The sequence below is a fragment of the Marmota marmota genome, unplaced genomic scaffold, assembly GCF_001458135.2.
Source record: "Marmota marmota marmota unplaced genomic scaffold, marMar, whole genome shotgun sequence".
Taxonomy (NCBI): domain Eukaryota; kingdom Metazoa; phylum Chordata; class Mammalia; order Rodentia; family Sciuridae; genus Marmota; species Marmota marmota.
Window position 1 is genome coordinate 17263852 of NW_026000048.1, and position 25603 is coordinate 17289454.

Here is a 25603-nt window from a genome sequence, read left to right on the forward strand (position 1 = left end):
TGTTATCCTGATTGGCTTACCCCTAAATGTAATCTGCTTCCTTTCTCTTGTAGCTTTTAAAATTCTCTCCTTATTCTGTATGTTGGGCATCTTCATTATAATGTGTCTAGGTGTGGATCTCTTATGATTTTGCACATTCGGCGTCCTGTAGGCTTCTAGGATTTGGGATTCTGTCTCATTCTTCAAGTGTTACTTGTATTCTTGATAATTGCCATTCTGAGTGGAGTGAGATTAAATCTCACTGTAGTTTTAATTTGCTTTTGTCTAATTGCTAGAGATGCTAAACATTTTTTCATATATTTGTTGACTGATTACATTTCTTCTTCTGTGAAGTACCTGTTCAGTTCCTTTGCCCATTTATTGATTGGGTTATTTGCTTTTTTGGTGTTAAGTTTTTTTGAGTTCTTTATATATCCAGGAGATTAGTGCTCTGTCTGAGGTGGGTGTGGTAAAGATTTTCTCCCATTCTGTAGGCTCTCTCTTCATATTCTAGATTGTTTCCTTTGTTGTGAAGAAGCTTTTTAGCTCTATACCAGCCCATTTATTGATTCTTGATTTTAATTCTTGAGCTTTAGGAGTCTTGTTGAGGAATTCATTTCCTAAGCCAACATGATGAAAATTTGGGTCTACTTTTTCTTCTGGTAGGTGCAGGGTCTTTGGTCTAATTCCTAGGTCCTTGATCCACTTTGAGTTGAGTTTTGTGCAGGGTGAGAGATAGGGGTTTAACTTCATTTTGTTACATATGTATTTCCAGTTTTCCCAGCACCATTTGTTGAAGAGGCTATCTTTTTTTCCAATGTGGGTTTATGGAACCTTTGTCTAGTATGAGATAACTGTATTTTTGTGGGTATGTCTCTGTGACCTCTATTCTGTTCCATTGGTCTACATGTTTTGGAGCTGATACCCTGATGTTTTTGTTACTATAGCTCTGTAGTATAGTTCAAGGTGTCTGGTATTGTAATTCCTCCTGTAAAAGCACCTCTTAGTGTTGAATGTACCACAGTTTGAAAATAGAAACTTCAAAATAAATAATAATGGAAAATCTGTTGAAATGAGCAAGGCATGCTTCAGTCTATATCTGGAATGTCCCCCAAAGGCTCGTGTGTTAAAGACTTGGTCCTCAGGCTGTGGTGCTACTGGGAAATGGGAACCTTTGAGAGGTGGAGCTTAGTGGGAGGTCTTAGGTCATTGAGGGTGTGCCCTTGAAGGGGATTACAGGACCCCCACTTCTTCTTCCTTCTCTTTCTTTATTTCCTGGCCATGAGATGGACAATGTGCTCTGTCCTGTGCCCCCACCATGATGTGTCATCACAGGCCCCGAACATTGGGCCAATAGTTCATGGACCGAAACCTCAAAAACTGTGAGCCAAAGTAAACCTTTTTTCTTTATAAGCTGATTATCTCGGTTATTTATTATCCTATTGGAAATAGACTAACACAGGCAGCAAAGAGAAAAGACTTGCTTGCTCAGATCCTTACTATTTCATTCCATAAGGCCTCATGCTTTACTGCCAAAGGACATGCAACCAGAATGGGTACCAAAGTCTTTTTCCTTTTTTTTATATCCAGGGTTAAACTCCGGGGCCCTTGACCACTGAGCCACATCCCCAGTTCTTTTTTATTTTTTATTTAGAGATTGGGTCTTACTAAGTTGCTCAGGGCCCCTCTAAGTTGCCAAGGCTGGCTTTGAACTCACCATCCTCCTGCCTCAATCTCCTGAGCCTCTGGGATTATAGGTGTGCATCACCCTGCTGGGCACTGGGTACCTAGGTCTGAATGTTTACATGCAAAGGGACCATACACGGATGGACATGAGGGTAAAGAAGCCAGGAAATCCATAGTGTTTTGAAATGTGAACATTCAATTCCCTGATACAACTTGCTTAAAAGAATTTTTAATGTGAAAAGAAATTAGGTATGACTACTGAATGATAGTCTGGCATGCAGTGGCTGTCAGTTCTTGGATACACAGCCAGTAGTGGGACTTCTGGATATTATGGTAGTTCTAGTTTTAATTTCTTGAGGAACTCCCATGCTGTTTTGCATAAGAGCTCCGTCAATTTGCATTCCCCCTAACTGTGTACAGGAGTTCTCTTTTCTCTATGCTTTGTCAGTATTTATTATTGTGGGTCTTTTTGATAATAGCTATAGAACAGGTGTGAGGTGATAGCTCATTGTGGTTTTAATTTGCATTTTCCCCCTGATTAGTAATGTTGAACATTTATTCATATACCCGGGGGACACTTGTAATGTTTTTATTTGAGATGTGCCTGTTCAGGTCTTTTACCCATTTTTAAATTAGGTTATTTATTTTCTTGCTATCGAGTTGAGTTCCTTATATATATATATTTGGGTATTAAACTTCTGATCAGGCATATGGTTTGCAAATATTTTCTTCTGTTTCATAAGCTGTTTCTTCATTCTATTGATTGTTTTCTTTGTGCGCAAAAGTTTTTTTTTTTTTTTTTTTACTAGGGATTGAACCCAGGGACACTTTACCCCTGAGCCACATTCCCCAGCCCTTTTAAATTCTTATTTTGAGCCAGGGTCTCACTGAGTTCCTTAAGTCTTGCTAAGTTGCTGAGGTTGTCCTTGAATTTGTGATTCAAGAGATCCTTCTCAATCTCCTGAACCACTGGGATTACAGGTGTGTGCCACTGTGTCTGGCTCTGCAGAAGCATTTTAATTGGATCTGCTTTTGCTTTTGTTATGTGTAGTTTTGGGGGTCATATGCAAAATAACAACAATAGTGAAATGACAACAAAAACAATAATAATATTAATAATAGTCCACACAAATGTTGTGGAGCTTCGTCCCTATTTTCACCTAGTAGTTAAAGTTTCAGGTATTATTTTTGAGTCTTTAATCCATTTTGAGTTGATGTTTGTATGTGGTGTGAGATAAAGGTCCAAGTTCATTCTTCTGCATGTAAATATTTTATTTTCCTTGTACCATTTATTGAAGAGACCATTCATTGTGTCTTATTGGTAAATTTGTCAAAGATCAATTGACCATAAATGTATAGATAAACTCTGGGCTCTTTATTCTATTCCATTGGTCTGTATGTCTGTTTTTATGCCAGATATAAACTGTTGAAAATAATAAATTCATTCAGTGAAGCTACTGGATTCAAAATCAACATAAAAATTCAATCTTATTGAGAGAATATTATTAAACTCATTTAATACGTGAGGAAACTGAGGCTCCAAGCAACTAAGCCCCTTATCTAGATTTATATGGCCAGTGAGAAGCAAAACCTGGATTTGCATCCACAGCTCTGTGATCTGCAGAAGTCTGTATGTTTTTTTTTTTTAGTAGCCAGGTACTGTCAACTTTAAGGTTTTCACATTATCAGTAGGGTTTTTTTTTAATTTTTTTTTCTTTTTTTTTTTTTTAGCATTCACTGGTGTTGCTGGCTATATTCAACACCCTTAAATAAATTACTAGCTGCTGCTCCCCATTCACGGTCAAACCAGATCCAGTTACCCTTGCAAGAAGCGGCTGCTTTGCCAATCTATGCCTGAGTTGTCCCTTGTGACTTTTGAGCTGGGGGCTCATGTTTTCTCTTCTCCTGGCTGGCCATGGATTTCTCTCTCTAAGACTTCTCAAATTGTGCCAAGGTCACCCCCTGCCACCTTGTGACCACCCCCTCACTTGTTATCTCTCTGGCGATGCCAGTCTCTCCGGGATGTTGAAAAAAGCCCTCCTCAATAAGTGAACACACCCTGTGCCCCGATGTGCATGACCCTTCCAGGAACATTGTATTTGTACAGTAGGAATGTTTGTAAATTAGCAAAAGTACCTTTTGATGGGGTTGTCTGAGAATGCTGTCTTTCTCTTCTTACTCTCTTTGTCACTGTTCCTCTTGAGCTGGGTGACACTGGAGTGGCCACAGGCATTATGGGATCTGGCTAAGGAAAAGTAGAGCTGGGGTTTTGCAGGACATATTCTTCAGAGTCAGATGATTCAGAGTCACTCCATAGACAGACGGTCGCTGGCTGTCCAGGGAAGGAATGGGTTTCAGAAGCGCCTACGGCTCACTGGGCAGCATGCCTGGTTAAGGCAGAGAGCCAGAGGCTGAATGGCCATGAGAACCTGTCACATGGTATTGACCTTGCAAGGAGGCAGGGCATGGAGGAGGGACAGGTAGAGCCAGAAGCTCATCTGTGGAGAACTGTTTCAGCTATGGGCCAGCAGTTAACAAGTTTTCAATTCTTCAGGTATTTCAATGAAATTGATGCAAGTGCATCATGAGTTGGAAATCATGACCTAGACCTATGTGTCATATTTTTTAAATTAATTTTTAATTATTTCTAATCAGTTATACATGACAGCAGAAAGCTTTTCAATTCATTGTACACAAATGGAACACAACTTTTCATTTTTCTGGTTGTACACGATGTAGAGTCGTACCATATATGCAATGTGTCATATTAATTGATATTATTATAAATATTGCATTATAATTGTATTACCATTATATATACTATATATAAGCATATATAGTATATATCATATACTGTATTTACCTTTCCACATCTGGGACAATGGGGCAAAATGAGTTTTAAGAAATATATTTTTTAAATATTTTGTGGTATTTATCAGCTTTCAAAGATGTGATATTCATTGTAAATTCTTTTCTCATTCTGAATACTTTTTTTCTTATTACCCAGAAGTTTATTAATCTTAGTTCAGTGAATTTCTGCTTTTTCCTTCTGGAATATCTTCATAGGAGTCTTGTTCTGTTTCTTTTTTTTTTAATTAATTTTTTATTTATATATGACAGCAGAATGCATTACAATTCTTATTACACATATAGAGCATAATTTTTCATATCTCTGGTTGTATACAAAGTATATTCACACCAATTCGTGTCTTCATACATGTACTTTAGATAATAATGACCATCACATTCCACCACCATTCATTCTGAATACTTTTGTGCTCCTTTTTGTATTTATGATTTTGTATACTTTTTTCTTGAAGAGCCCCTCTTAACCAAATTGTGTAAGTTTCAGATCCTATAAATATTAAGTCTGTCCCTTAAATTTAGTGAAAACTCTTTTCCAGAGGCAACTATACCAGAGAATCCCCACAAAAGTGAATTTCGTGAACACTATGAAATGCTTATAAAGCAGCCCACAGAAACATATATTCTATATTTATATTGTTATTGGATAAATAATAATTGTGTAGAACAAACAAATTCTTAATGTGTGAAGACCTACACAAATTATATGTAAGGGAAGAACAAAGAAACCAAAAGATTCTGATTATTTAGATCTGACTTTCCAAGTTTTGGGGATTAGGACTTTAGCCAAGGGGAACTTGACATCTCCTTCATGGGAATGGAAGGATCAAGGTGAGTGGGGTGTGGTGGCACAGGGGATGGGTGTCCTACTCTATTGCCACTCACCAGCAGGTAGAAAGGGAATAACCCTGAGGATTGGGAGGCAGGGAGAAGCCGTAGTTTCCTTTAAAACTTTATTTTTATTTTTTTTTGTTTGAATAATACAGGATAATTTATTTATTTATTTATTCATGCATTTTTCTTTTTCAGTACTGTGGATTGAACCCAGAGCAACTCTACCATTGAGCTACATGCCCTGCCCTTTTTAATTTTTATTTTGAGACTGGGTTTCACTAAGTTGCTGAGGCTGGCTTTGAACTTGTGATCCTCCTGCCTCAGCCTCCCGAGTTGCTGGAGTTATAAATGTGGGCCACTATGCCTGGTGTGAGATGGTTTTTAAAAAAGAATCATAAACATATCAACAGTGGTTAATCTTGAGATGTTAAAATAAAAGCGATTTTTATTTGTTTCCTTTCGACTACATAGCTCCTGATCTTTCAGTAATAGCATATATTAGCAATAAATAAAGGAACCCCTGAATCTGATGCTTCTCCCACTGCACCCAACAATTGTGTATGTGTGTTGCGGGGGCAGTTATTACATGGGAAGATCACTTTCCTTCCTTCCCTCCTTGTTTTTTTCCTACAACTTTCCTCCTTTTTATTTTTATTTTTTTTGCTCAGAATAAATGCACAAAGGCTTATTTAGGAACTCAAAGAATGCCTCATTATATACCTTTAAAAACGTGTGTTAGATTTTTTAATTTGAAAAAACCCAGATAGGAAACACTGTTTGACTCGCATTTCATGTGAGCATATATGAGATGTACGCAAAGGAGAAACTCATGGGTAAAGCACCAATTAGTTGTTGAGAGAGAACTGAGGAACACTAAGGCAGAAATTAGGATCTAATTATCTGTCTATATTATTGTCATTCAAGACATGAAACTGCTGAGTTTTATAATTGTGGGGAAAAACTATTCCATCTGTGACAATTCCCTGCCCGGGTTTATATTTTTTTGAACATCTAGGGGAGGTGGTTTATTGCTTTTTAGGAGGCCTCTTTCTCACCTCATGAATGGTTGGAGGTGTCCCAGGATTGGATTTTCTTTGAGAACAGGAGGTGCAAGACCAGCAAGTATATAATGTGTAGATATTTGCTAGTTCTTTATAAATGTCTAGAGTAAAAATAGAATACTTCATTTAAAGTATAGCCTCTATTTATATTCCCTCTAAAGATGGCTACAGACCTGTTTCTGAGGGTTTTTATTTACTCTCTGCGTCTCAGGCCGCCCCAGGCCTTCTCTGCCCTGCTTCTGTGCCTCAGGACATTCTCATTGCTGAATCCTAAAATGTACCTTGGCTAAATGCCTCATTAACACTCTCAGGCTACTCCTTAGCAAAGATAGTGTCATTTCCAGGGCCCTTAAAAATCTCTTGGTCAGTTCTGTACTTGCATACAGTAGGCATTCAGACAGTGCTGTTTTAAACATGCATGTTATAGATACTGCTCTTTAGGTTGCAGCCTCCCCCAGGCTCCCTAACCTCCCTGTTCTTCCTTCCTCAACCCTTTCTTTTTCCTCTCCTCTCCTCTCCTCTCCTCTTTTCTCTCTCTCTCTCCCCCCCCCCACTCTTTTGCAGTAGTGGATTGAACCCAGGGTTCCAGGCACAGTATTTGTGCTCTACCTTTGAGCTACACCCCAGGCCCTCTATATCTTTCTTTCTTTCAGACAGGGTCTCGCTAAGTCGCTTGGGCCCTCAATAAATTGCTGAGGCTGGCTTTGAACTTGCAATCCTCCTGCCTCAGCCTCCTGAGCTGCTCGGATCATAGATGGGCCTCACTGTGCCCACTCCTTTCACTTATTTCTAATCCCCTCTAGCATTCACTTTCTCTGTGTAAATGATATATGGAGACCAGACACTCTGCATTCCAATTTGAAGGAGCCATATCGGTTTGCCACACATCCCAATACAAGTTCAAGGACATTAAACCATGCAGTGAAACTTGTCAAGCCAATCTTCTTCTGCATCTTTGGAGTATTCGTGTGTTAACAGGAGCTCCAGGCCATTTTAAATCCAACATAGAGTGATGGTCAGCAAGAAGAGCATGGGTTATTGTGAGATTTAAGGAGATAGAAAATGGATAAATTCTAGCACGGTGCCTGGCACAAGATAGGCGCTTCAGTATTAATTCATTTCCTTTCTTTTGACATGGTGGTCCGGTTACATTTGTAGCTTTTACAGTGTGTAGCTCTGCTCCATAAAGAATCATTAAGAACTTAATGAGCTGTATTTCCTCCAATGCCATGGGCTGTGTCAACACAGTGCTAAACATTGTGACAATTTTTGGCTGAATTGAGTTAACTGACTGAATGTTTTGAAGTATTGACACAGCAGATAAAAGAGTGCGAACTGTAGTCAAGCCAGCTATTTGGTTTGATGAGAAACAGCAAATGCTTAAACAACAAAACTGGAGCCGAACTGTGAGAAGCTGGGGGAAGTTGTGAGTAGCCACAGGGTCCTGGAACGTACCTGCTCAGGGACCTGGCTCAGGAGGCATCCATGGGAACAAGAAGGCGAAGATACCCCTGGGTCACCCAATGAGTCAGGTGAGGCTGAAGGACCATGCTGATTCCAAGCCTTTTACCGAGGCACACCTGCACCTCCTTGCTCTGATCTCTGACAATGGGTAGGGGATATCTAGAGGGTGGTACCCCCAGAAGGGCTGGGTATTGGAGATCTTTGCAAGAAAAGTTGGAGCAAGGATTGTATTAATTGGGAAATATTTATTCATCCATTTGATTTTCTATTCCCTCCCTTCCTCCCTTCTTTTCTTCCTTCCTTCCTACTTGGGATTGAACTCAGGGGCACTTTACCACTGAGCCACATCTCCAGCCCTTTTTATATTTTATTTTGAGACAGGGTCTCCCTAAGTTGCTTAGAGCCTTGCTAAGTTGCTGGGGTTGCCTTTGAACTTGTGATCCTCCTGTCTCAGCCTCCCAAGTGGCTGGGATTATAGGCATGCACCACTGCACTCAGCCATCCATTTGCTTTTCAATCATATTCTTAAAGTTGAAAAAATTTTGTTTTATACTACCAGCATATATAAATCTATGAGTTGTTACATATGTATGCTAGTTACAACATATAATAATACATTCATATTATCTGATACACATACAATATACATAGCATTATATATAGTTATACTGTTATTTCTCAGATAAAGAGATAATACTGTATGTACATCATATATAATTTAATATATACATTATGTATAATATATGTGCAACATATAGTATATTCACATATTGTATACATATATGTAAGATAACATTTATATCTTTCTCACAAATCTCTGTTTATATATATAGGTAGACAAAAAATTTAGTAATTTGAAAGCTTGAAATGCATTTACTAGCATGGATAACTTCACCTAAGAGCAAATACATGTGATAGTAACTTGGCACATCATTTCTGGAAAGTTTTTGACCAAGACATCAGTGATCAATTCCATGCTCCCTCAATTGCCGTGGGAGAACCCATGAAACAGGTCAGTTTCCATCAACACATTAATATTTGGTTTGAGGATCCGTCCCTAAGAAAAAAGATCTTCTGCAATGGCCAACTTTGTTGACACAACACAATTTTACCTCCACAGAAGTACCGAGAGAGGTATTGGGGGTTGGTGTAGCAGGGTTTGGCGTCTCTATGTGACAGGAGACACAGCTAGTTGGAGGTGAGACTCTTCAAGGAGCCAGTCCAGGGAAGACTGCATACATCAGACAATTTAGGAAAATCACCTTTTAAGCTGGTTTTCATTCCAGGACTTTCCTTCCCCACACGGCATTGATTGGAATGATCAAATCACTTTGTGTAGACATAGACTTGAGATTTCGTCTATCACCTCTTCTCCCTTGTGGCCTTTATTTCTCCCAAATCTTTTTTTTTAATATTTTATTTTTTGGTTGTAGTTGGACACAATACCTTTATTTTTTTAAAATTTATTTTTATGTGGTGCTGAGGATTGAACCCAGTGCCTCGCACATGCTAGGTGAGCGCTCTACCGCTGGGCCACAACCCCGGCCCTCTCCCAAATCTTTCACATACAGCTCCTGCCAAAGAATAGCTCACCAAGGATATGGGTCATGGTGTGTGTGTGTGTGTGTGTGTGTGTGCGCACGCAAACCACAGTATTTTGCAGTGTTTCCAAAGGACCTAGAGGGCATGCATTAAACAATAAGTGCAAACCATCTAAAATTAACTCCTGCTGGCAAGGATGGCTATAAATGTCAAGCTAAGGATTTTAAAGACTTACAGTAGCTCAGACATAGCTTGTACATTTATAAGCATTATTGAGTTGGAAGATAATGACAGTCACATGTGGAGAATAGAATATGACATCTTAACGTATGTTCTTCCTCTCTATGAGTCTCAGGAGTCCAATTATTGAAACTTAAAAATGCAGCACTTTACTGCATGAGAACAGAACCAGTGGGAATAATTAATACTAAAATTTTTAATCTATTTACAGGCCTTACAAAACCACATAGAATAACGGTATGGGGGGAGGACCTGCTTCACAAAGACATTTAATTGTGGGATTTCACTTTGAATTTTTGTTTTTAAAAATGGATGTATTCCTACTGCCTGCCATGTTGTATCTCCTCATGTTAATGTTATTTCCGGGTCTTGGTATAACGAGATAAATGTTGTCAAATCTACTAGCAGTGTGTGTTTTGGGCTGAAGAATCTGGCTTTATTAGTGAGGATATTTTTTCCTACAAGAAATAAAAAGTCTGACTCAAATGATCTTAAACAATAAAGATATTTGTTGGCTCCTATAACTTAAAGGTGAGGTGGGCCTTAGGGTCAGCTCATCCTGGCGAACCTGGCTTGGTTTGGAGAAATCCCAGCAGCTGTCCTCTAGCAGCTCCTGGCTCCACATCTATAATCATGAAATAAAAACAAAGATGCATATCAGTTGGGACATATTCTGATGAAAAAAGGGGGAAAATGGGGAGGGGAGAAAGGGGGAAAGAGAGAGTGGAAAGAGAGAGAGAGAAGGAAAGAATAAACCATATAGCAACAGCTTATCAAAAGAACTTTGACTTTTTTCATAGAGACGATGTGCGTTTTTTTTTTTTAAATACACATCTCCCTAGGCTAGAGTTTCCAGAGTGCACAGCATACATTCTTATACTAAAATTATTTGTTGTTTATCTGAAATAGAAATTTAATTCAATATTCTGTATTTCGTCTGGCCTCTCTCCCCCAAGGCTATTGACATAGCAACATGGCCATGATAGAGTCTGTAAAATGGGCTTCCAGAAAATCTTTTTAAAAGATGGACCAGCTGGAGGCATCCCGATACCTAACTTTAAGTCATACTGCAGCACTCTAGTAACAAAAATGGGACTGCATGGGACTGGCATGAAAACAGACCCGTAGACCAATGGTACAGAATAGAAGACACAGAGACAAACTTACATGGATGCAGTCATCTGATCCTTGACAAAGGTGCCCAAAACTTACATTGGAGGAAAAGAAAGCCTTTTAAATAAATGGTGCTGGGAAAACTCACTATCCATATGTAGAAGAATGAAACTAGATAGATCCTTATCTCTCACCCTGTGCAATAATCAATTCAAAATGGATCAAAGCCCTAGGAATTAGACCAGAAACTATGCATCTCCTAGTAGAAAATGTGGGCTTAACACTCCAGCATACGGGCACAGGCAAAAATGACTTTCATAAAGCTTAGGAAATAATGCCAAGACTTAATAAATGAGATAGCATCAAATTAAAAAGCTTCTGCACAGCAAAGGAAACAATTAGGAAATGTGAAGAGAGAACCTACAGAATGGAAGAAAATCTTTGTTAGCCACCCTTGTGACAGAGGATTAATACCTAGAATATATAAAGAACTGAAAAACTTAGCACTTAAAAAAACCCCAAGTAACCCAATTAATAAATGGGCACACAAATAGACACTTCTTAAAGAAAGAAAAACAAATGGCCAACAAATATATGAAAAATGATTGACATCATTAGCAATTAAGGAAATGCACATACCTGTAATCCCAGGAGCTCAGGAGGCTGAGAAAGAAGGATCATGAGTTCAAAGCCAGCCTCAGCAATGGCAAGGTGCTAAGCAACTCAGTGAGACCCTGACTCTAAATAAAATACAAAATAGGGCTGGGGACATGGCTCAGTGGCCAAGTGTCTCTGAGTACTAGTACTCTCCACCGCTCCCCCCAAAACAAACAAACAAACAAAAAACTACAGTGAGATTTTATCTCACACAAAGCATAATTGCAGTCATCAAGAGCACAATAAATAATATAGCCAGTTGTGGTGGCACACACCTGTAATTCCAGGAGGCTGAGGCAGAAGGATTGCGAGTTCAAAGGCAGCCTCAGCAACTTAGTGAAGATCTAAGCAACTAAGCAAGATACTGTCTCCAAATAAAAAAATAAAAAAAGAGGACTAATGTGGCTTAGTGGTTCAATCCCTGGTATCAAAAAACCAAAAAAACAAACCATATAATAAAGCATGTAATATACATATATATTATACATGTATAATGTATTATATATGATATAGTGTAATTTTGATTTGCATTTCCCTAATTGCTAGTGATGTCAAACATTTTTTTCAAATATTTGTTTCTCTTCTTTTGAGAAGTGTCTGTTTGTGTGCCCATTTATTAATTGGATTATTTGGTTTTTCAGTTATTTGCTTCTATCCATATATATGTGAATAGAACTGGAGAACATTATGTTAAGTGAACTAAACCAAACTCAGAAGGTCAAGGATCATATGATTTCATATGCTAGAGAGGAAAAAGGAAAAGAAGGTGGGGGGTGGGGTGGGGTGGGGATCTCACTGAAAACAAAGGGAAATCTGTAGGGGGAAGAGAGGAGGCAGGAGGTGGGAGAGAGTAGGGAAGTGCTGGGGAATGATATTGGCCAGATGACATTGTCATATTGTGTTCATGTACAGATATGTAGCAACAAATCCCACCATTATGTGCAACTCTAATGCACCAAAAAAAAAAAAGTGGAAAAGAGGGAAAAAAAGATGGATCAAACTTGTCAGATGCATCCTTGTGTTCTTTACCAGTTTGGCCTGCTGCACAGTGTGTCATTTCAATCTCTGAAATGACAAGTTTTGCAAAAGAGAGTTTATTCATGAAGTGGCCAAGCATGTAGAGCTGGTGGAGCAAGATAGGGTTAGGGGTATTTGTGGGATAAAGAGCAGAATGATCTGCAGCTTGGCGGAAGGTTAGCAAGAGTGATGTGATTGAAGATGTGTGCACGTGTCATCAAACTTCATGGCTCCTCATAGGACATGTTAAGAAAGTGGTGGCATTCGCATGACCTGAGGGTGGAGATTTGGCTCTCTGATGTCATTCATCAGACATTTACCCAGGCCCAAGTGAAAAGGTCTCCTGTTCAAATTGGTTTAAGCCACCTCCAAATTCCTGAAAAACAACTTAGCAGCTGATGGTTATCATGGTGACCCCTAAGCAGGCTAGTTGGGGGCTACTTTTTTAGCTATGTGACCACTAAAATGGGTGATAAAAGCAAGTAACTAAAAGCAAACAAAGTAGGAGGGTTTATGCAGGTTTTCCTTCACTTCACTTTGCCCTTCCATTTTCTTCCTGCCTGGAATTTGCAGATTCTCTTGCAACCTAGGGATTTAGGTCACACTTTAAGAATTGCAGAAAAGAAGGGAGGAGAGGTCAGATTCCTCAACCAGCTCTGGATCATCTACTCCCAGATTCCTTGTTGTATAAAAACAAACAATGAAGCTCCTATTAATTAAGTCACTGGAGTTCCGTTTCTGTTACATCCCGACAGAGGCAGTCCTGACCCATACAGCTACCCCCTGCTGGAAGAATGAGACAAAGACTGGCTAGTTGTTCACCAAAAAATTTTGTTTTCTTCTTGGCCACACAGCTAGACTACATTTCCTAGGCCCCTCCAGGAAGGTGGGAGCCCATGGCTGAGTTCTGGCTCATGGAATGTGAGCAGAAGGATATGTACCTTCCAGACCTGGTGCTGGCCTGCACCCCGTCTTCCCACCTGCAGCAAGAACACTGGCCCTGGGGAGGGTGGAGACATTGAATGAAAGCAGCCTGGGCCCCTGGCCCTGACCCTGTGACATTATCTGTCACAAGAGAGATGGCCTCAAGCCTAGGATTGCAAGCAGGAATCCTGAGATGCATCTTGTTTGATCATAAATCCTTTGCCCACTCCTTAATGAATGGAATGTGCTGATTGGCTTACACAACCCTTGGTGAATTCCTGGAGCTGGGTGTGGGGGCACTTTCCCCTCAAGGCCTGTGATCAGTCAGGTTCCTAGCAGGAAAGAGATGACACACTCAATTGAGTAATTGGAGCAGAGTTTAATAAAGTGACTATTTATGAAGATGGGGGGGGGCTGTTAGGGATTCCACAGAAGGCCACAGGACCTGGTGACTGGTGTCAGCCAAGGCTCGTATCCCTAGGCCTGAAGAGTGAATTGGTGAATGAATTCCAGAACCCAGAGATGAGTGTACCTAGTGCAGATGGTCTGTAGGCAGGGGCCTGCTTCTCTAGTCCTAGAACTATAGGTGGAGAGATGTTGCCAGTCTGTAAGGAGGGAGTCTGGGAATAACTCTCTCCGTGTGGGCCCCCCCCCAGTTCCCCACAGCTTTCTTTCTGTGTCCTAAGTAAAAAAAACAGTGCCTTGGCTGCACTGTGACCAGCCAGCTGCGGGTTTTTCCCAGCAGAATTGAAACCAAGCCAGGGCCTTGAACATTCCTAGGCGCTGATAAAAGTATCCAGGCTGTGGCCAAAACACTGAAAGACACTGGCCCTGACCCTGCGCCAAATTCCTTAAACCCTCCTGACCTTCTTGGTGTGAACCACATACAGGTAGGACATCTTGCTCCTGCTGTCCATTGGCAGGACGTTGTACCCTGCTCTGTAAGCAAGTTCCTCCAGTTAATGCTTTGAACAGATAATCCTGGAATTTAGTGCTTCTTTCTTTGGAATCCCAATTGGTCTCATCTAGGGAAGGTTTGGGACACTCTCTTGTGGGAATTACCTTATCATCACTTTTGGGGTGACTCTAGCCTCAGGTGCAGCCAAGAGGAAACATTGAGCATTATCCTTCCTACCCAGTGATCTCCTGTGGGTACTCCCCACTGGCCAGACCCAACTAGAAGATCAAAGTCACAAGAGCCCATAATGTGGTTCATAAAGGTCAGGCTCCCAGGGCAAAGAAAGGTGGAGAAGAGAGGACGGTGCAGGCTGTGTGTGCATGGAGCCCAACCTGAACCAAATCTGAGTTCTGTTAGGATGGCAGAAGGGGATCAGGGATGGTGGGGAACAATCCACAGTTACCCCTTCCCTCACTGGTCCCCTCTCAGTCCCTGGGGGCTAAAACATGACGATCAACCATGGCCATTTGATAAGAACAGAGAAGGAATGATTTCTGAATTTCTACTCCCGTGTCATAAATCCCAAGTTCTGTAAGATGTCAACTAACTTATTTATCAAAGCATTAGAGTTGCCAGGACAACAGAATTTAATTTAGTAGTATTCGATTTACACATTTGCTTTAATTCTTCTGCCAGAGCTCCTAATTTATTTCTGTCTCCTTAGGATTTGAAAGTGTTCCGCTAACAGCAGTTATACTATCCATAATATCCACTGATTTATTAATATTTTTATGTAATTCAGTGACTTTTATTGGCCAGGACTTTTTGATCTCTTGTAATTTATTTTATTCTGGAACATCTTGATGCAACTGACACTGAGACAATGTGAGGTTTGTACTTTTTGTACTGAATGAATTCCCACATTGATTCACACTTGACGGCTAATTGTACATAATCTTCACATAATTTTTGGGCCTGCTGATATCAATCATGGCAGTCCTAGTAATTGATTGTTAAATTACATGCCAAATTGTTTTGAGGATCTTCACATATATTCTCCTGTGGAAGCTTTCCTTAATTACATGTTTATAAAGTTTTTAGTGACAATCATATTTTCCTACCATAGAACCTCTCTGTAAATGAGGTACAGCAGGTATTCCTAGTAAGTAAAAATTGGTAACTAATGCTTATTATTGAGCAATCATGGATATATTTAAATATAAGGTGAAAATAAAAATCATTTTTGTTCTATTGCTCAAATATAACTTTTATTAACATATTGGTATATGTTCTTTCAGAGTTTTCTCTAAGATTTACATATTTTTTTTCTTTACAAGATGGGATTTCACTGAATATACAGTTTGTAACTTTTTTTTTTTTTGGCTTATACTGTGAACATATTTTTGTGTTAAAAAGCTTGTTTGGACAGGCACAGTGGCACACGCTTGTAATTCCAGGGGCTCTGGAGGCTGAGGCAGGAGGATTGTGATTGTGAGTTCAAAGCCAACCTCAGCAAAAGCAAGATGCTAAGCAACTCAGTGAGACCCTGTCTCTAAATAAAGTACAAAATAGGGCTGGGGATGTGGCTCAGTGGTTGAGTGCCCCTGTGTTAGATACCCAGTACCAAAAAAAAAAAAAAAAAAAAGCTTGTTTGTTGGGCATGGTGGCACATGCCTGTAATCCCAGCAATTTGGGAGGTAGGTTGTAAGTTTGAAGTCAGATGCAAGCAATTTAGTGAAACTTCACCAGACCCTATCCAAAAATAAATAAATAAAAAGCAAAGTAAAGCATCAAAGCATACTATGCCACTTTTTATTTTTTTCCTATCAAGGATTGAACACAGAGGCACTTAATCACTGTGGCACATCCTCAGACCTTTTTATTTTTTGTTTTGAGACAGGGTCTCACTAAATTGCTTAGGGCCTAGCTAAAGTGCTGAGGCTGGCTTTGAACTTGCAATCCTCCAGCTTCAGCCTCCCAAGCTGCTTGGATTACAGGTGTGTCCCACTATGCCTGTCTCACTTTTTTTTTTTTTTTTTAAGTTTTAAATTAGCATTAATTTTGCCTTGGATAAATCTCACTGGCTCTGGTATTGCCACTGGGCAAACCAGCAATGCCACTTTTAACAGCTGCAAAGTATCCCACTATAGATATACTGTAATTAATTTTAATACTCATCTGAATTTGGACCTATTTCTATTTATTTATTTTGCTATTACTTACAATGTCCTGAAAAAATTATTGTGTGTTCATCTTTCAGTTCTTATTCAATTATTTTCTTTGGACAAATTAGCTATAAATAGAACAGCTGGGTCCCATGATAAAATGTTAAGGCTTTTGGATACACAATTGAAGCAGATACTGTAATCTTAGGTAAAATTATCCCTTTAGGGTCATCTTGAATTTGATATGTTTTGGATGTAACAGATATCTTTGTTATCACAATTTTGGATCTTAAGATGCAGGGGACACTGACACATTTCTTGTTCTCATATCTGGATCTAACTTGGAGCACACAGTGAGTGTGTTTGGTTGCAAGCAACAGAAATGATCTCTGACTGAAGCAGAAGAATAATTTATGAAAAGGTGGTTCTGACTTTCTGGAGGTCAGGACCCCCATGCAAGGCTAGGCAGCCAGGAGGAGGGATGAGACCCATGCCCCAGAGCTGTTCTGTTGAAGACCTACGCCTGCTGCCACAGAACTCTGGTAAATGCTGCAGCTCCATGATGGAACCCTCACCTCGAGCCACTGGGCACTCGCAGCTTCTTCTCCAATTACCATTTCTGAAAGTACCTGTGATTCTCCACCTGGTGGCTGCCTCTGACAAGGCACCACCACCCCCAGTGGGGCAGGCTGAGTGTCATGGAGTGACGGGGCCTTGAGTTCAATAGAGAATCGGAGGATATGTTTGTCAGTTTGGGCTGTGTAACAAATACCATGGCCTGGGTGCCTTCAACAACAGAAATTTATTTTTTCACTGTCTTAGTAGGTTGGAAGTCCAAGACCAAGGTTCTGACCTATTTGGTTTCTGATGTGGTCTCTCCTCCTGGCTTCTAGAGGAGCACTTTCTTGCTGTGACCTCATGTGGCCTTTCTTCATGCATACATGGAGAGAGAGAGAGAGAGAGAGAGAGAGAGAGAGAGAGAGAATATGAGTGAGCTCTATGGTATCTCTTCTGTAAAGATATTAATCCCATTGGATCAGGGTCCCACCCTTATGGCTTCATGTAACCTTAATTATTTCCATACTACAAATATAAGGCTTTAACATGAATTATGCTGGGGTAGGGCTTCATCATATGAAAGTGGGGGGGGGCCAGACACATACACTTAGTCTATAACATAGGATAAGTAGGGCTATAATTTGGATATTTAGTGTTGCCCAAAGTCTTATGTGTTGAAGACTTGGTCCCATTTGCAGCAATGTTGAGATGGGGCAGTGTTTGGAGAAGTGTTTGGATCTTGAGGGCTCTGACGTCATCAGTGGATTAATCCCTTGATAACTGAATGGCCTACTGGGCAGTGGTGGAAACTATAGGCAGGTGGGTCATGGTTGGAGGAATAGGTCACTGGGGGTGTACCCTTGGGAACCATAATTTTTCCCTGGCCCTTTTGTCCTCACCACGTCCCTCTCCCCGATCCTGGCTGCCCTGAGCTGAGCAGCTTTCCTCCGCCACACCCATCCACCATGATGTTCTACCTTACCCCAGGCCCAGAGCCATGGAGTCAGATGACCCTGGATTAAAACCTCTGAAACTGTGAGTTAAAATAAATCTTTCCTCCTTTAAGTTGTTTTCCTCAGGTATTTGTTACAGTGATGAAACGCTGACTAATACACGTACTCTGGATTTATCCCGTGTGTGTGTGGAGGGGGTAACATTGAGGCTTATTCTATACCATCTTCTAGGGTCTCCAGCAGGTCCCATAGAGGTCATCTGTAGATGAAGAAACACTTTTGTTCCCTGAATGACCAGTGCTTCCTGACTTTAAATCTGACTTTAAAGTCTTATCTCAGGGTCGGCTTCTGGGGGCATCTGACTTGGCAGATGGTTTTGGGCTAAAAGACATTCCTGAGACAAGGCTGCTGCTATCAAAGAAGAAGCACCTCCAAGTGTCAAGGCTGACAGGCTCGGGTGACGTTACCTGCCTGCACAGTGGTGGCAAAGGAGCCTGGAAAAGCAAACCTGGTACAGGCAGCTGAGTTTTCTGGGCCAATGCATGGTGCATTGGTCTGCTTCCTGGTACTGGAACAAATACCTATGATCATCAAGTTCTGAAGAGTGATGGTTTACTTTGGCTCACGGTTTTGGAAGATTCATCCACGATTGGTTGGCATAGGATGGAGGAAGCCCATTCACCTCACAGCCAGGTGTGAAAGAGAGGAAGAGGAGAGGACTGGGATCCTCACATCCCCTTTGGGGACATAACCCCCAGTTTTCCAACTTCTTCCCACTGGGCCACCACCTCTCAAGATTTACTCTACCTCCTAACAGTGTCAGAGCCTGGGGACTACACTGCAACACATGAGCCTTTGGTGGACTTTCATCCAAAGTGTAACAGGTGAGAAGGTCGTTAGATGCAGGAAAGCGCTTCAGAAACTGAGCAGACAAGAATAATAAACGTCCTCTTCAAGGGGCAGTCTGTGTATTTCTGTTGGGTTGCTCTATTTTCCTACTGTGAAAAACGTGTTGTATTCAGAGGTGTTGCAAAGGCCATTGTCAACATGTAAAATACCGATGTTTTCTTTTATTGGTCTTTATAATTCAGCTCCACTCCTGTTTCAATTAAGAGGGAGTAATAGGCCTTTACTGCAGTTCCACAAAAATAGAAATGATCCACTAGCCACTCTTAGGCTGAAAGAGAAATGAAGTGAGACATCTCTTCTGCCCAGATAAACACCCACGGGATTTCAGTCCTCAAGTGGGAGAACTTTTTATAAAAGCAATTTCTCAGTCTTTTTGGTACTAACTTATATGGAGGACTGTGGGTCCTTCAGGGAAAATACTTAGCTCAGGATTTCTGAGGTTCTGAGGTGGGTGCTTGTGGCCATCTGGGCCTGCCTAATGATGAATGTCTTGGGAGAGAGAGACAATTTGTTTGTAATAAGCGAGCTGCACCGTGGCATTCTTCTATCTCATCGAAAGCTTTGGTTGCAAGAGAACAGGTAGCATGTTAATCAATGCAGATTTTTAAAGTACCTTCAATAGTGAGCCGATTCAGGAACCTTCAGGAGCTTAGGAACCATATACCTAAGGATCTTATCCCCATTTGTGGAATATTATTTTTTTAAAATGAATATGCAAATATGCTTCCAATAAATGCCTTGCCAAACTTTTGAACTCAAATATGCCATTCCCAGTCTTTAGAGTTTTCTGTGGTCTTAGGGAGCTAGATAAACTGTCCCAGAGAGATGTTTACTGATGATACTATTATTAAAGAAAATATTTCAATATTTTAATATGTAGTTTGTAAAGTAAAGAAAATAGAAGATGAATCAACTCCATTCTGTCCAGACTGATATCAATTATCTTGTTATGTTTGTTTCAAGAATGTGAGTAGGTTGAGAAGAGAGCATAGATAATATAAAGGGGAATTCCCAGGCTCTTTTTTATCTTAAAAAATAATAACAGAGGCTGGGGTTGTGGTTCAGGGGTAGAGTGCTTACTTAGCATGCATGAGGCACTGGGTTTGATCCTCAGCACCACATAAAAATAAAATAAAGATATTGTGTCCACCTATAACTAAAAAATACATATTTTTTTAAAAAATAATAACAATGGTAAAAAGTAGCTGACTTTGTTAGTTTTCTTTGCTATAACTAAATGCCACAGACTGGGTAACTTATGAAGAATAAAGGTTTACTAAACTCATGGTTTTGGAGACTGGAAAGACAAAAGACTGGTGAAAGCCTTCTTGCTGGTGAAGACTCTTCAGAGTCCTGGGGTAGGGCAGAGCATTCACATGGTGAGAGGGCCACATGTATGAGACAGAGCCAAAGTGGCTTTTATCATATCTCACTTGCAATATGACCCATTGATCCATTCATGAGGGTGGAATCCTCAGGACCTACTTTTTTTTAAAATTTTGATATTGGATATTGAACCTAGGGGTACTCTATTACTTGGCTGCATCTCCAGTCCTTTTTATTTTTTATTTTGAGACAGGTATCACTAAGTTGTTGAGGCTGGTCTTAAACTTGCAGTTCTCTTGCTTCAGCTTCAGGAGTCACTGGATTTATAGGCAACTCAGCTCCTAATTACTTCTTAAAGATCCATCTGATCCCACCTCTTGATACCTTACAACGAGGATTGCATTTCAACATGAGTCGTGGTGAGGATGTTCAAACTATATGATTCTGATCCAGCATCCCCAAACTCATGTCTTTCTCACAATGCAAAGGACAGTCATTCCATCCCAATAATTGCAGAAGTCTTAACCTGTTTCAGCATCAACTCAGAAGTCCAAAGTGTCATCCAGGTCTCAGGGCAAACTCCTTCGAGCTGTGAGCCTGAAAACTCAAACCAAGATATCTGCTTCCAAGATACAATGGCAGGACAGGCAGAGGATAAACATTCCTATTCCCAAAGGGAGAGAGAGGCAGAAAGAAGGAACAACCAGGCCCCAAGCAAGCTGAAACTAGCAGGACAGCCATTAAGTCACAAGAGTCCAGAATGCACCCTCCCACACACATACATACACATCTGCATGTGTGTGTGTATGTATATGCCTGTGTGTGTGCATGTACCATTACAAACAATGGACTATTAATTTTAAAACTTATTACCATTTATAAAGTGATGTTCACATCTATTCACATTTAATCCTGACATGGAAAAAAAAAACTGTGTGAAGTGGTAGGGCAGATGGCATTCTCTCAGTGTCACCTGCATGGTCTTCCTCCTACTGCTAACATTGTTAAATTACCTGGTGTCATAAAATAAAGATGCAGGGATAGATAGACATCATTTCAGAGTAGGATAGGAGTAAATGCAAGGTAGGGGAAGAATGCAGAGAGAGAAAAGGTTGAAATGCAGAAAGCCACACACTACTCTGCAGAATGTGCTTTCAAATCTATAGGAAAAAAATATGTTTCAGCATATTTTCCCCAATTTGATGATAGTGCTAAAATTTACATGACATACCCAGAAACACTTTGTGAAATCAAGAATTTTCCTGAATTATCAATAGTAAAGATCAAGTTTTGATCAATCACGAGAGGAAAGGATTACAACATGAATGTTATTAAAGCATATATAACCAAGAATTGTAGGAAAAAATATTATAAAGGTGTATTAGATACCTAATAATGAGTTAATAATAAACAATAATAATATTATATAGGTGTTACATAATAAATTATAATATTATAGTAAATTATAATTTACAGACTTTGTAAAGTCTGTGGAATTTGTACCTTTTTGAAATTTGTGACCTGTTGTAATCATTTTTTTTTACATAATAAATATTCATGTTCACACCTACTTTTATATTTATACTTTTGTGTTCTTTGGCTTAAAGAAGTGCTCCAAAATTATATTAGCTGCAGGGCTCACAGAACCTGGATCTGCCCCTGCTTCCCACCCATGAAATGTTAACGTGCGAGTTATGCCTCACAGTGAATTCCGATGCACCCAGGGGAGAGTCTTTTTAGGTTGGGTCTTTGGAATTCTGACTCTAAAAGTGTGAAGATCACACTCTGGATCTGGGTATCATGTAAGAAACAACTTTTCTTCCCACAACATACTCAGTAGAGACAGAGTCCAATACAGTTGAGGAAATTAGTCCTGTTTCCATGAAGAAGTGGACATTATAGTCTATTTTAAACCCGGCAGGTCGTCAAAGGAATAGCCAGTTTGGTCTTTGTACCCTTGCCTTAACATTTGTCCCATTGAGATGGCAAAGAAAATTTTTGTTTCAGTGGGCTGATGGAATATATTTAAAGAGGCTTCCACAAGAATAGGCAGCGTTCAGGTATGCCACATTTGAAGATCCTAATGTGTAGTTGATAAAGACATGGGGGTTTTCCCCAGGGTTTGTAATAGGATGTCTTTGTAGTTATTAAATTGTTTAAGAGCTCAAAGAAGCTTACATATTTAAAAAAAATAATAGGGGACCATTTTAATTGGATAATTTTTTGTTGTTGTTGTTTTTTGTTTAGAAGGAAGGAATACTGTTCCTGAGAGAGAAAATGGTCATTCTCTGGAAGATACAATAACTTGGTTGCTTTTTGGAGGAACGGGAGGGAAAGGCCTGTCACAGACTCTGGACAGAGGAAGGGCTAAATTACCACCCTAGTGTAGATCTGGAGTGTTCCTCTGGGCCTGTGTATTGAAGGCTTGGTTCCTGGCCCATGACCAGGAACCTGGAGGGTGGTGAAACCTTTCACAGGTGGGGCCTAGTGGAATGTTAGGTCCTTGGAGGAGATAGTGGAACTCTAGCCTCTTGTTCTCTTTTTGATTTCCAGCTGCCAAGAGGTGAGCACCTTGCTCCTCCACATGTTCCCTCCCATGATGTGTTGCTTGGCCATAGGCTTTAAAGCAATAGAACCAACTAACCATGGAATGAAACCTCCCAAACTGTTATCCAAAAACCTTTCCTTTTTTTTTTTTTTTTACAGGGGATTGAACTCAGGGGCACTCAACCACTGAGCCACATCCTCAGCCCTATTTTGTATTTTATTTAGAGACACTGAACTGAGACAACTGAGACAACTCACTGAGTTGCTTAGCACCTCGCCATTGCTGAGGCTAGCCTGAACTTGCAATCCTCCTGCCTCCATCTCCCAAGCTGCTGGGAATACAGGCATGCACCACCATGCCCGACCCTTTCCTCTTTTAAATTGATTATCTCAGGTGTTTTGTAACAGTAAGGGAAAGCTGACTAACACAGACTCTGCACAGGAAAAACAGCAGGCATTGGCAACTGGGGCTAACAGCAGAAAGGGGTAGAAGGGAGATCAGACAAGCAGTCCAGCAATGGGCAGGGTTCTACATGGTTTCTGGAGTAGGAATAACCAATGGAATTTCAGAACAAAGAAGAAAGATTTCCAAAAGTCAACTTGGAGTGTAGGTTTAGGCAACAGAGATGGGTGTCCCAGAGAACAGAAGAACTAAAATATCCAAGATTGTTAGCATCCCACTAGGTGATGGCAGTACTTTGGAGAAAATGGGTGTCAAATCTTTATCCAATGAGGTTCTGTGCAGAAAAAGAGCAGTGATCCCCGAGGCAAGACCAGAAAGCAGAGGGGGAATCCAGAGAAAACAGCACAGAGACTAAGCAGCTTAGGAAAAACGACAGTTTCCACCATTGCTATTCCTCTTTCCAGTAAAGTGATAAGACAAAGGACTTTGCATTTTCCCTGATTCATGGATGGAGTTTAAATCAATTTTATCAAGATCTCAGAAAAAACATGTGGACCCAGCAGGCTAAAGGATTTGTCACATGAAGCAACAGTTGTGAAAGATAGACAAGAGGGTGGTGTTCAGAGGCGTCTGGTGAAGGCAATGACCACTAGTATGCATAACTTTAGGCAGAACAAGATTATAATCCTCATTCTCTAGATCTTACTTTAGCCCCTTCTGCATTGGAATCATGACATAAAACTATGGGTCAATAGTGAATTGCTACTTACAAAACTTAGGAATTAATTCATCGTTATACTCACTTCAATCCCACAGAAGAAATCTTTGGAGACATATTGTGGAACAGCAGTTCTCAACTCTGGCTGCCCATCAAAATTACCTGTGGAGCTTTTAAATATACAAATGCCAGCTACAGGTTCAGAATTTCTGGCAGCAGGACCTTGGGCATCTGTATGTTTAAACAACCTCACAGGGAATCTGATGTATAGCCAGGGCTGAGCGCCACGCTGTAGAAAATCATCTGATAAAATTCACCAGAAGAGAAATAACCATTTTTTCACAAGTTGAAGAGCAAAATTAAATATGCCATGATTTTTTAGAGGAAACTGTGCCAATGTAGCCTCATCATGCTTTTAGTCTGTAAGTCTGAGATCTATCACAACTGCTAACTGGGAATGTGAGAAAATGAAATAACATCCTAAAAACTGCATTTCATGGAAAATGCTACAATGCATCTCCTCAGCTGCGAAGTGTGGACATGTATTAAAGGAAAGGTAGGACCTTTGCAGAGGACATTTTGAATAAGATCCTGAGCTTTTGGAAGAATGCTCAATTATGTTGGCACAGACTGGGTCAAAGTGACACCAATGAGTGGTTAAAAAAATTTCACCCCCAAATGAGTTAAAAAGAGTCTTGGGGACTGGGAGGATAGCTCAGTAGCAGAGTATATTCTTAGCATGTGTGTTGCCCTGGGCTCAATCCCCAGCATTAAAAAAAAAAAAAAAAAAAAAAGGTCTTGGCACAGCAATAGACGCTGAGCAGTGTCCTTGAAGCCAAAAGACTTGAGAGATTCAGAAACGAAGAGCTGTTTCCAGCCTCAATTGTGTCAAAATAAAATCAGAGACACAAACAAACTCACAACTTTTTGGAGGGTTTTGTATACGTTTAACTTCAAAGGAGTCTTAATGTTGGCTGTGCATAGATAGAGACCTTATGAAACAAATAAAACATTATCGTGCAGAATTCTTATGACTGATACCAAATGTCACCCATATTTTCATTTGATGACAGTATACTTCGGGAACTTTGAATTCACTTAGAAATAATGGAACAATAATAACATGTATATTTTAAACTCTAGGGATGTTGGGGAGGAAGTAGATGATTCTGTGATTTAAAAACAGCGAAGATGAGTTTGTTTTTCAACTCTCGGAATTACAGTTATGCAATTAAATGGCTGACATCCAGTGTTCAGCTAGTCTTTGAAAGCACCTGTCTCAAGTTTGAGGCTGCCTGGCAGGTTCATGGATGGAATGTATTCCGAGGGAATAAAAGTCCTATCTGGTGACAGATAGTCAATTTAATTACTAGAATATGTTGTGTATCTGGATATGTTGTGATTTTTATGCCGAACATCACCCTGACAATGTGGGGATTTATGTTTTTAGAAAACATCCTAAGTAGGGTTAATTTTATGGCTGTCACTCAAGCTGAGCCAGGTGTATTTCCTCATTTATTATGGTCTGTTTTATTTTTTTCCTTGTGGTTTAGTCTTGTTGAGTGAAGTCTCTCCAAAAATTTCAAGATCTTCCTTTTATGAGGATGGCTGTATCCACCTGACACTTCTAGTGTGACTGGATTAACTTAACAATAATCCTGATAGGAGAAAGGAGGGTGGGGCCAGACCTAGGAAATTTCTAATTTTATCTGTTAACAATTTATGAAACTCTAAAATGAGCTTA